We start from the raw sequence: 13,067 nt of genomic DNA, 5'->3' as shown, positions 1-13,067 counted from the left end.
CTGCCAAGCCCCTACTAAAGATAAAAAACAATCAATAGACTGGTAGATCACCCTGAGCATAGATGACCACAAGGTTATACATGCTGGGAGAAACAATTTTTCCTGCCCGCACACACTGATGGGCTCTATACTAACTGTAACCACCCAGCATAAGCATCATGTTGTTGTGGATGGCTCAGTGAAGGCACCTGCTCAATGCAAAATGGGGATCAAAAAACGCAATCAAGCTGTTTGACTCTGTTAAGAAAGAGAACAATGTTAAATTCTCATATCATAAAGTCAAAACATCAATATCAAAATGTCATTGTGTAAACTGACAGTACAACTTCTGGATAGTGTGTTTGGTTCTGAACATTTTATCACAAAAAGAAGAAATAAAAACAGTCCAGAGAGGTTCAGGAAAAAAAAAAAAGTGCTCAAGGTCTTGAAAAGAGCCCATGAGAAAAAGAGATCTGAAATGTCAAAGGACTGTTTAGAGAGAGTTGATGCATAAGAGGGAGTTGTATGAAATAATAAAAAAGCAAATCTCCCATTCCTATTCCCAGATTTTATAAAATAGCAAATAATAGGGCATTCCACAAAGCAACAATCCTTTAATTTTTTTTTTTTTTATACATTCCATTTTTCACAGTACAGCATTAACCAGTGGCACTCAGTGTCAGAGGATATAAAATCCAGGAGCTTAATGGTATTCAGAAAGGCTTTAGACATTTATGATCAAACAACTATACCTGATTTTATATTGAGCTTTTCATCTCTAAAAGTGCTTTTACACAGTTCTTTACAAAACTCAGTAACACGATACCATTTTACAGACTCACAAGAACATTACATGTAATAAAATGTTTAAAGGGCTTTAAACACTCTTGTTCAAGGCACCAAGAGAAAAATTACCATATTGATCGGCCACAGTACGAGACAGGTAGGGTGCACTGATGTTCCCACAATCATTAAAATCACTAAAGAAACTATTTGGTGTATCCAGCTTCTACATTGCAGGTTAAATCACTCACAAGAAATATGGTCAAGGGAGATATTTCCCTAGGTCTAACTGGCAGAGACTATTGGGGGCCCAGCCTTCTGCTGGGGTTCAATCTGCTTCCAAGGATCTTCTTTATTTACTAAATTCCCTGCCATTGCAAGGACTTGGGATATTGGTGATGACTGTGACCCCTTCCTTTCTTCCTCTCTCATGTCAGAGTTGCAGCCATTGCTGTTTCATCTCAAGGCTTTAGGATGCCAGGAAATATCTTGTGGCATAGAATGCGTGGAGGTGTCCCAGGCAGAAATTCTGCCAGGCATCCAGCAGGAGACAGCTACTCCATAAGTGGCTCCAGTAATTGTAGACTGGACTGGAATAGTGAGACTTCCCCTTGGACTCCAGTCCCAGCACAGAAAGCAGGAAGAAAGGTTGTCATCATACCTCTGTGGCAGGTATCCCCAAAGCATAGCAAGTGGATGAGGCAGAAAAGACATGTCAGAGATGATAGGAAAGAAATCTGGCCACAGGCCTTTTCTCTTCCACACCATATGATGGAAGGGCTGTACATACATGACTGATAAAACTACAGTGCTGCTTTAGATGATCCAAGATAACACAAATTGAAGAGGAATGAAAGGAAGTCCACCTTAATTGAGCACAGAGAGACTGAAATCAGGTGTCATACCAAAAATCTGTAAAGATGTTTATGGAAGATACAGCTACTGGTGAAGTGAATAGGGTACTAGGATACTTTAAAAACAGCAGTAGAAAACCTAGAACCCACTACAGTGACACTGTATTTGCATCCAAGGGGCTGTTATCTCCTCTTTGAACAAGTCTGAATAAATATACAGTTAATATAAACTACTATAGCCTTCACTAACACTACTAGCCTGGTGATGAAACTGACTGGCAGCAGGGATGCTGCAGGGAAACACACAGTTCTAAAGAAATTCTTATTATCTCCTTTTCATACTGTCTTTCCTGCTTACCTTTTACAAAAGCTCATTCCAAGGTACATCAGATATCTCCATTCAAATGCTTCCCTGTACTAATAATAACTGATTGCACTGCTAATCACAGGCTAAGGACATGCCTTTGGAATGAGAATAACTACCCACAATCTAATAATTCATTATTTGTGTAACTTGAGCATAATTTTCCTAAAGACTTATCTCCCCTGTAGATCTCTGCCTGCCCATATTAAACCATTCCACATGTTCCCACTTGACAGGTATATTTTGTCAATATACCTTTTCAGACCTATACATTTTAGGTAGCTCCCATCAGGAAAAACTCTGAGTAAAAATACATCCTCCTAACTCTCAGAAAACCAGTTTTGACCACTTTAGCTCAGAAGAGCACTCCATAAACCCTTCAGAAATTCTGGGACAACAGTCTGTAGCCAGTGGGACCACTGGGAAGCATGAGACAGGTTTATAGCTTGCAAAAAGCTATAGAGGACAGACCTGACCCCTTAGACTAAAATGACAGTTTCTCAGCATCTCTGTTTTACCAATATGGGAACAAGGAGCCACACATTAGACCACAATGGCCAATGAATTATGTACAAATGGAAGGATATAGTTTTTTGGAAAGCTCCCTGTCAACCTGTGTCAGACAGCCAAAACCTAGTATTGGTGCTGGGGTTTTGTATCACCAGCACTAGAAGCAGCTAAAATTAAAGCAACCCACTACATTTCATGATTTAGATCAGTCTTCCCTGGAGACTAAGAAAGACTTCTCCACACCTAAATGAGCCTACCTCACACTGTAAAAATACGCAAGCTCATGCCCTTTGAGTCATCACTACTCTGAATTTCCATGCAAGCACACACAGACCTGCCAACTGCAGTACACATACTCCAATGTTCACCAAACTAATGCCCAGATTCACAATATAGTTCTTAACAGTCATTTCTGGTGAGCTAGGGGGAGGCCTAGCAACAAATTTGTAGCCTGAGATGTCACTTAATTTGTGAAACATTTATGCTGGACTGAGGTCCATGTCTTCAGCCAGTCACTTCCCAAGCTACAATGGAGAGCAGGAAGCAATGTCGCTTGACCAAGTACACAGAGCACCAGTAGTCACCTCGCTGAACCAGAGTTCAGCCACCTTGCTTTGGCACCTTGCTGGCTGATGCATGCACAACCAGTGCCAATAGTCTGCCCATGCTCCATCTTCATTTTGCTTCAAGCTTAGTCATTTGTGCTCCGATTATCTCCCATTACTGACAACCTTGCTGTAATGAGTTTTAATCTACCCTGTACTAATTAGAAACATTTTCATTAGCCAGCTCAATTTTAGGTAAATAGCTAATAAAAGCAACTGAGTTGCAATTAGTTATCTGTGGGGCAGTTCAGGAGGAAAATCAGAAGGGAACAGTTGTTTTCCCTCTGAACACCTCTGAGATATAATAATCTAATATATGATATAATAAGTATACCTTATAGTATAATAAATATAATTCTGTCTAGGTCTCCTTAGCAGGAAGAACAAGCAGCAATAGGAAGGGAAATAAGGGGAAAATAGCATGTTGAAATAACTGGGATGTAGCACTTTTATGGTTATGGTATTAATAATCCATTTTCTCCTACTAAAAGTTCCAGATCAAACTGCTGGGAATCTGAGAGTCAAGCTGAGTCCTACACAACTACAGACATCATCTCCAGAGAGCAACATGCTGCTGTGTGAAGGCTCAGCCAAAAAGGTGATGTAGACAACAGGCCAAGTAGGCCCGTCGTTCTTGAGCATTTGAAAGTAGAACATACCCAGAAAACCAGATCTCTCCCATAAGAAGTAAGATCTTCTTTAGTCCCAGAAGCAGAGTCCCTTCTAGTCTGAATAACCTAACTAGACTGAGATACACTGAGATACTAAGTTGTTTTCAGTAGGTAGGTACGGGCACTCAGTACCACACCACAGGATTGTTAAGATTATTTAATACCTCTACAGCAAGTTTTATATATAACTCTGAAAGCACTTCACAAAGCTACAAAAACCCTTATTCTTTTTTGGACCAGGAAAATGAATTGCAGAAAGGAGAAAGGATTTGCCTGGGTCCCCCAAGGGACAGCAATGACATGACCGGGAATAAAAATCAAAGCCCCTGATTCTGTTCTCTTCACTAGATTGCCCTACCTGACACACATCCAAAGCAAAAACTCACGCAAAAGTGAAAAATAAAAGGCCATCTCTTACTGGTCAGGATCATCTTAGAGATATTTTGCACTTCTAGCATCTATGACTGCGTGTTTCAAATGTCCTTTGCTTTACAGTTAGAGATATCTAATGATTTACTACAAATACACACTGAAGTACCACTAAGGCAGGTATTGCCTCACTACAGATATTGAGGTCAAGCTTTGGAAGGTAAGAAAGGAAGTGAAATTTTAAACAGTAATATGTTCCAATGCTTTTGGCAGTCTGGGAAAATTAAACCCAAAAGCTTGAGCTAGTTCAAGGGAGCTAGTTCAACCTGGGAGGGCAACAATGCAAAATGAAGGGTAGTTTCCACTCCATATGGTGAATCAGCTCTGTAATATCTCATGCATGAAGAGTGGGACTCACACACAGCTTCCTCCTATCACTGTCATGGCTGTATATCCTTTATTTGCAGTGTTGAGATAATGCCATTACTGCTCACTTACCCTTTGTGCTAGATGTGGCTGTTCTGCCAGAGCTGCAACCCATTCACCAAGAGCATCTGACACACTGACAGCTGAGCAGATACTGTGCCACATGCGAGGGTTCTGCCAGCAGGCTGTCTCCAGGCTTGCTCCTACATCCATTCCCCAAATGACCTTACATACAGGTATGCATCCCACCAGAAGCCATGTGCCATGCAAATGCCCCACTGCATGACTTCATATACTGAGACTCATACATTGATTGAGGAAAAAGTTGGAAGATCTGGCCAGGGCAAAAGCAAAGAAGTCACAGCCACTGAGAGTCCAGTGGCTTTGTTCAATTTTGTAACTGGTGGAGCTATTTAAAACACACAAACGTGGGCAATCTGTGCAGGTCAGTCCTGCTCCCTTGTCCATGGCCTGCTGAGGACACTGAGGACACCAGGGTCTAAGGGCCTTGCGACAAAACAAGATGCTGGCACCTTTGTTCCCCAGGCCACATCCCTGTAATGGCAGAATTTGCCTTTTTACCTCCCCTCAGCAAATTCTGTTTACCTTCTTTTCTTCTTGGAAAAGAAAAAGAAATGCTGAGCTGTGTCCAGGACACAGTACGAAGGTGCAATCCATTCTCTCTTAAAGCTGTTTGCAGACTGGAGAGAAGCACTCTCAGGAAGAAGGCAATACTTGTGACTACACAACTGGTTCTTCACACTATCTTTGTTTCTGGACCAGGCACACTGATGTGATAACACACTAGTGATATTTGTATACATAGACTTGGGATGTTACAACTACTTGCACAGTAGTTGTGCAAGTACACAAGAATCTGTCCTCAGTGCCCTCTTGTCCAGGTAGAGCTGAGACAAAGATCTGTCCTGTACTTCATTGCAGAGCATCCTTGGAGGATAAGAAGTCACTCAGCAGCATGGCTGCAGAAGACAGAGAAATTTGCAGAAGCTGCAGTGAAATTAGACATGTGTCTTGATCCCTTAATTGTAGTGCCTGTAGCTCCTGTTACAAAGCAGGTGAAGTGATAATAAATTTGACACAGCATCTCTCAAAATATTGCTAATAAAATTAATTCAGCTCAGCTTGGATTAGAGCATGAGGGACTGGAGCGAAAACAAGTTGAAGTTTTGCAAGGAAATGATCTTAAATGGCCTTGTGTTTAGCTACAGTGGAGGGTCTCAGCCATCAGTGCTATTAAGCTCTATCTGCTCTCTTCAGTCACTATAGGGAAGAAGTTCAACTGAGACGTGTTACAGTCAGAGATGCTCTCAAAACAGGAGCTTCTGCCACACTCTATAGAAACCACAGACTAAAGACCTAGCAGCAAAAGATAATTTTGTGCAGCAAAAATAACCTGAAAACACTCCCCACATAGCTATATCCATGTAAGGAGACCCTGGGAAGGCAGCTGCTTGGGAAGGGAAGCTGGTCCTGGACCATGTGGAGGATGGAATGAAGAGCTCAAACAAGCCCACAATGGGAATTGGCTGCCACTGAAACTTACAGAGTTATGGCTATGCACAGAGACGCTTCACATCAGGGAGAGTGGCACAGAGATGTCCCCTTCACTGAAAAAAAGGTCTTAAGTCTCAGATGGAGTAGAGGGAGCAAAAAAAACAAGGAAGGGAAAATCAGGAGCCATTGCCAGGTGGCTGAACCAGGACAGAATAAAGTGAGGAAGAGTTGCTTGATTCAACCTCAATAAATAAAAAAAAAAAGGGGGGGGGGGCCAGTAACACTTTCCACCTACTCAAGAGGACAGACAGTAAAGGGGAAAGGAAACACGGGGTGTTACCAGAGTTAGCAAAGAACAACGAGATGAGAAGAAATGAATATCAAAGAAATCTGTTCAGTGCTGAATATTCCTGGTCTTCAAAGTGAAGGAGCTCAGTAGCAGAGATGAAGATGCATGCCTGGGAGTCACTTGCCTTAGTGTTCGTATCCCATGCTAAAACACATGGAGCTCAAAGAGCCACAGAGTCCAAAGGAACCACCAACGGACAGAAGACATATTGAAAGATATACTGACAGAGAGGTGAAGTTTATTGGGATGGGTGCCCCAAGCACAGAAGGAAAGACAGAGAAAGCTCAGCTGAGTCTCATCTAATTCAGCAACTGGGGTCAAAATAGGATAGCTTCACACAGTCTGCTCTCCTGCGTGGGTGTGCAGGGAAGAAGGAAGCACAGAGGCAGGCACTGCTGCTGGAGGGGAGAAATCGTCACATCCACTTTGTAGATACCAGAGAATCTGGGCTTTTTTCTCTTCCCAACAGTCAAATCCCACCCTACCAGCTGCATGTCACAGCTGACCTCCAGTCAAGACCCATCTGAGTCAATGTCAGGCAATTAAGCCCTGCAACAGCAGCTTCTCCCCCTCATACATATGTAACTTCTCTCCTGGTAGGCCATTCCAATGGCCAAGAGAGCACAGCAAGAAGGCTTGCTCTGTTATAATCACACAGATGATCTCCAGCATTCAGCATGGTCACAGCACCCAGAAAGAAGAATTTCCTTTGCAATCTTTCTGGAGATCTCAGCAAAATATCCCCTTACCAAACTGGCAGTGGCAGATTCCTTTCCCCTTCTTTAATCTGAGAAGCTTAATCTTCAAAGTACAGCCCCTTTCCCATAGGATCAGGGTACCTAGAGGAGAAACACAGCAACACAAGAATACCCAGAAGTGATTAGATTAGACTGACTAGGAAGTCAGGAAATACAACAACCATGGGATTACACTGTCAATTCCACAAAACTACAGTGACTGCCATAGCACTAGGACCAATAGTAAGATAGTGGCAGTTACCAGTGCCAGTAAGTCATTATCACTAGTAAAGCACAAATCTACTTTAAAAAGTGCCTATGTTTAAAAAAAAAAAAAAAAAGTCCCTGTGTTACTCAGTAGATCTATTGCCCTCTGAGTATCAGAGTCAGAGCTGCTGTCTTTAGTGAAAAAAATATATATTTATATAAGTTATTCCAGCTTCTTCCTCTGTTAACACTGCACAGCTCAGCACTCATAAAGGAAGTTGCAGTATATTAGCATCGCAGCAAAGACACCGCTATGGAGATTGAGCTGGTGTCTTTTCTGATTCATGTACAACCAATACACCCGTTAAACTGCAATTAGGTCAGATCGTTCTTCTCAGCAACTACTTTGCTTTCAGGCTGAAAACAGTAGATTTGTGCAGGTGTTAATGGAAGCAGAATCTGGAAACAATGAGCTTATGTGGGTGCTACTGAAGGTGGCATTGGGTCCACTAAATCTTTACGGTGGCTGGGAGGGAACAAAAGCATCAGAGAGAACCTATGCTGGATTTCAAGATGCCAGTTAAAAAAGGCAGAGATAGCAGTTTGAAAAAAATAATAAAATTTAAGAATATTTGACATGGCACCACACTGAGATGAATAAAATGACATCCTAAATGAGGCTGCATATTGACTAGTCACCATCCAGAGCACATTACTTTGCTGCCACAATAGGAAGAAGGAATTGCCCCCAGCAGTGCTAAAGATAATTGTCTTTATCACAGATGGTATCACAATGAACTATACTGCATGCACTTTCCCCGCACTTGGCTGTGGCTCATCCAGATGGTGAAGGAAATGAAATTGAGATCATCTGTATATACATTTATGTATTAAACATTTTGCCCTTTCCATCACCAGTTTCTGCGTTTTCCTACTCATCTAAGAGATGAATGAGTATCATTCACAAGTCTAGGATGCTGCATTTGTAAATGTCAAATAAGAAACTAGAGTAAAACAGTCAGTAAAGCTGCTGAACATCTTGTCTAACTTCAAGAAAATGGAATGTCCTTCCACCTGCAGACTCATTACCAGCTGATATTTTACTTAAAAGGGGTACAACATAAAATATTATCATTGCATGGGGAGCTGGGCACACAGCCAACAAGAAAAAGCATAGAAAGCCTTCATCTCTAGGTTACCTATCCCAACCACAGTCAAAGGACTAGTAAATACTGTATTAACAGTCATTCAACATAGGATATTTTTAAATGGATTTCTGCTCCACTGCCTGTGGAAGAATATTCCAACTCATTTCCTCCACCCTCCCAGAGAAGTCACTACGCATAGCATAAAAGGCACTTTATCATAGAATCGGTAAGGTTGAAAAGGACCTTTGGAGATCATCTAGTCCAACCTCCTGCTCAAGCAGGGTCACCTAGAGCATGTTAGACAGGGTTGCATCCAGGTGGGCTTTGAATATTTCCAGAGAAGGAGTAACAAGGACCTTCCCTTGCTGAAGCCCAGGCTTGAACCAGGGACCTTTAGATCTCCAGTCTAACGCTCTCCCAGCTGAGCTACTTGAGTCAGATGAAGGTCTGAGATGGATCTTTTTTTGCTATAGAAGATATTGATTGCTACTAATCACCTGTGCAAGCACCCCAATGGGTAGAGTTAAAAAAAACTTGTTCTATCACTACCCAGTTACAACTTCTCCAAAGAGAAAACTGCCAATCCGGCAGCGCTTGCCAGAGTTTAAAAAACAAAAGAATCCATCTAAGAATCAAGAGGTTTCAGTCTTACATGAACAAGGTCAGTATTTCTTTCACACACACACACACAGAACAGAGGAGGTTGGAAGGGACCTCTGGAGATCAGCTAGTCCAACCCCCCTGCTCAAGTACGGGCACTTACAGCACGTTGCATGGGATCGTTTCACAGAATGGTTGAGGTTGAAAGGGACCTCTGGAGATCATCAACCCCCTCTGCTCAAGCAGGTCACTTAGAGCATGTTAGACAGGATCACACCCAGGCAGGTTTTGAGTATCTCCAGAGAAGGAGATTCACAGCCTCTCTGGGCAACCTGTTCCAGTGCTTTGTAAAAATGGAGAGAATCTGGTGTAAGAAGTTAATGCCGGACAAGAAAAAGCAAGTGTAAACACCAAAGATGAGTGACGACGACAGGCAAGCGACAATCTTCTTCAACAGACTAGATGAAAGATAGTCAGTTTCTAATATTGGCTAGAAGGTAAACGGCAAGCTCAAGAAAAAAGGCCTATCACAAAGACAATCAGCACAAAAGCTGACAGAAAAATAATGCTCCCTGGGAAAAACTGACAAAGATTCTCCAAAGAATCAGACCTTGCTGGCAAAATGCAACACCATGGGTAGTCCCAAAGACTTCAGATATTTCAAATGCCTACTGTCTAAGGCTTTGATAGAACACATCAGCCACAGGGAGGCAGAATGTCTCAACACCTGCATCAGAGGAAGTCTTTGGGCCATATCACAACAACCCCTAGTGAGCACTCCACAGAAATAATATGTGTGGAAACTCTACAACTTCCAGGGGGACACAACAGGCAGAACATCATCAGCCACTTGGAACTCAACCAGCACACCAGGGACATCTGACATCCCTGGCCCAGGATACCCTTTAATGGCCATAAAGCAATCCAGATTATGACTTTATGGCTTCTCCTAAAATCCATGAGATCCTAAGTTCAGTATTCCTTACTCCTAAACCTTTACAACACTGCTCAGTCATGTCCCAGACAGAAGACATTGGTCCAATACCAACTCTCAGCAACAGAACCATGAAGACCTCCCCTCCATATGGCAATATGCACACCCAAGCTCATTTTGGCACATGATACTGGGAAAGCAAAAGCTCTAAAAGCAAGTATGGAAACATTCTCTATACTCTATTCCTAGTTTTGTGAAGCCCCCCATCTCCAACAAACTACATCTTGGCTTACAGAGAAACACATGTTTCTAGCTGTTATCTGGAAGCTGTTAGATTTTACTGTTCATTTATCTGAAAAAAAGAGAAAGAAATCTCTGCCATTGGCTTATTAATCTGTCATAACAAGAGTCTTCATAATTAATTTGTCCCTGAAGTTGCTTTGTAATGGTAGCAAGAGAATATTTTAGGAATGGCAACAACCTCTGGTGTCAAAATGAGGAGGAAAACAAATGTTCAACCATCAACAAAATGCAGCACCTTTTCCACTCCCTTCTGATGGTGGGAGACAGTACTGCACGTTGGAATTACAGTGTGGTTAGTTACTAGGCATACTGCAATTGAGAATTCATCTACCATCTTGAGATGAAATTTGTTGAGCAACGTAAGTGGAAGGGGCAGCATCTGCCACTGGGGTGCGAGTTCAGGGGGGGTCTTTTCTATACATCGCTTCTTTTTCAATTAACTGCATGTGTCCAACAATGACAAGCAGTGAACAGTTTTTTATAGTTATTTAAAAGAACCTGCTTTCAATAGTTGCACGTATGTCCCACAATTTCAATGATTTTCTTAAATAAAGAAGCCTAAAAGCAAAAGAAGAGAGTTAGTCTTTTTTGCTGTTGCTTTTTTTAAATTTAATATCCTACAAATAAAAAACGCTTGCCTACATTAGTCTTTCAATATTCACATTAAATTTAACAGGTTTCCAGGCTGTTTGCAAATGGAAGAATTTCTTGGGCTGTGAACTCATCAGATTTTGACATGCTAAGGAACCTGACATTCAACCAGTTCTGGAGTAGGATCTCCAAGAAACAAGCTAAGGCACATGCACTGTGATGCTCATCCCTCCAGGTGAGAACCAAGCTCTGTTAACACTGACAATTCTACTCCAGAGAGGGACTGGGAAGGGGAATGGGAAGTCTGCTGGCTTGGCTGCCCATGACACAAGCTTGCAAAGCCAGACTGGGAGAGTTGTCCTGCCTGGAGATAGGGATGAATCCACTCAGGGCATGCATCTTGTTTTGCTCAGAAAATTAAGATCCTGGCAAGTCTTTGACATGAGTTCCTAATGAGCACATTACCAGGGGGGTTAATCTCTGCCCAAACTGACAACAGTACTGCAGGGGCCAGAGGGGCTGCAGCCAGGGCTGAGGTAAAGGCAGAGCTGTGGCATGGTGGAGGCGTGTCAGTAGAGCAGGAAGATGGTTCAGGCTGGGCCTAGGATGGCAATGTCTGTGAAAAGAGGTCAGCCAGACAGTGCTAGTGTAGGAAGATGCATGCATCCAGACAGGGATTTACCAGAAAAGGTATGCGTGTGAAGCTGACACTGCTTCTGCCTGTGTTGTGCTTAGTCCTGAGCCATGTTACGAAGTTCTTGCTACCCTAAAACGAAGCTGCAGGTTCAAGCATCAAGCATCACCTTTCCCTCATAAAGATTCAGTCCCTAGCCTGTGGCGTCTGAGGCCAGTAGAGGCTAAGGGAAGCTGAGGAAGGATCTAGTCCCCGCTAGTCAGGGAGGCAGGAGCTGGTACAACTCTTAAGACCCTTAACATGCATCAGGTTGCAGACATCTCTCAACTTTAAGCACGTAGAGCATACAAGCACTGGATCACAGCGAGCAAACCCCATGTTTCCAGCTGACAGCCTTACTGTGTAAGGGGGGACCTTTATCAGACCCATTTCTCACTCCCTTGGCTTAGGGGCCAACATTTCATTATAACCCTGCTGCTCAGTCAAGGATCATCACTCCATACACGGGCAGTGAATAACTCTCAATTCAGACTCTGCCACAGCAAAGCCATGGCTTATTGCAAGAAGTAGAAGCAGGGAAAGTGACATGAAGGGAGAGGAGAGACAGAGCAGGCAATACTAGAGCACGGAAGAGATTAAACAGCTCCTGCTGGGCTCCACTGACCCTGCTGTCTGACTGTGAACAAAAGGAAAGGGCCCCAGGGAGGGAAGCGCATCTCCTTACTTATCCTCTCACAGAAATCCTACAATAAACAAAGGGAGTGCAAAGCCTGCTGCCCTTCAGTATCCTGCAAAAACCTACTCATGTTCAGGGACAACAGCAGTGCCTAATACCTCAAAAAAACACAATAAACAAAATTAAAGAACAGTGAGCAACTCTCCAAAGCAGCCCTACAATAAGAAACAGGCTGCACACTAACACAGTTGACAGACAAACCAAAATCAATACCTTTTCAAACAAAAACTGCAGGGGCAGTAAGGACACTTTAGGAGCTGCTTTTTTAATAAATAAATAAATAAATAAAAACTGCTAGTGACCTTTTCAGTGAATTTACCTCTATATTCAGCAAAGCTGGCAAGACAGTAAATGGATCCAGGCTTTGCAGAAAATGTTCAGAAAGCATGGTACATAGGTGTGTATGTGCAGCCTCATGGGCAGATTCATAGTTGAAATGGAACTAGGAACAGAGTGGAGGCTGTATAAAGATGACCCTTGTCACTATGTATATCTGCTCCCTGTGGGTCCCTTCCAAGTCACATCAACTCAGTACACTGACAAAAACAAGCTGAAGCAAGCTGAATAGTACACCATCAGCAGAATTTATAGTCCTAAAACAGGACTTTAAAAAAGAAAAAAAAAAAAAAGAAGAAAAAGAGAAACCTCAAACCAATTCCACGGGACCAAAACTAGGCTTAACTAGGCTTGCAGTATATGTTATTCCCATTCTCTTCCTCTGAAGCCAACTTTGAACCTTTGATTCTTTCTTG

At 42.5% G+C, this 13,067-nt stretch overlaps 1 protein-coding gene and 1 non-coding gene across 12 annotated transcripts in view; both read right to left on the bottom strand.

Moving 5' to 3' along the window:
• The window catches only part of ADCK1 (aarF domain containing kinase 1), an 86,181-nt gene that overhangs the window by 58,209 nt on the left and 14,905 nt on the right, over window positions 1–13,067 (bottom strand). The gene's annotated exons all lie outside the window — the stretch shown is intronic.
• Window positions 8,881–8,953, bottom strand: TRNAS-GGA (transfer RNA serine (anticodon GGA)). The gene has a single exon. It is a non-coding gene; the product is annotated as a tRNA-Ser (tRNA).

This window comes from Rhea pennata, chromosome 5, assembly GCF_028389875.1.
Source record: "Rhea pennata isolate bPtePen1 chromosome 5, bPtePen1.pri, whole genome shotgun sequence".
Classification (NCBI taxonomy): Eukaryota; Metazoa; Chordata; class Aves; order Rheiformes; family Rheidae; genus Rhea; species Rhea pennata.
This window is presented reverse-complemented; position numbering and strand designations above follow the sequence as displayed.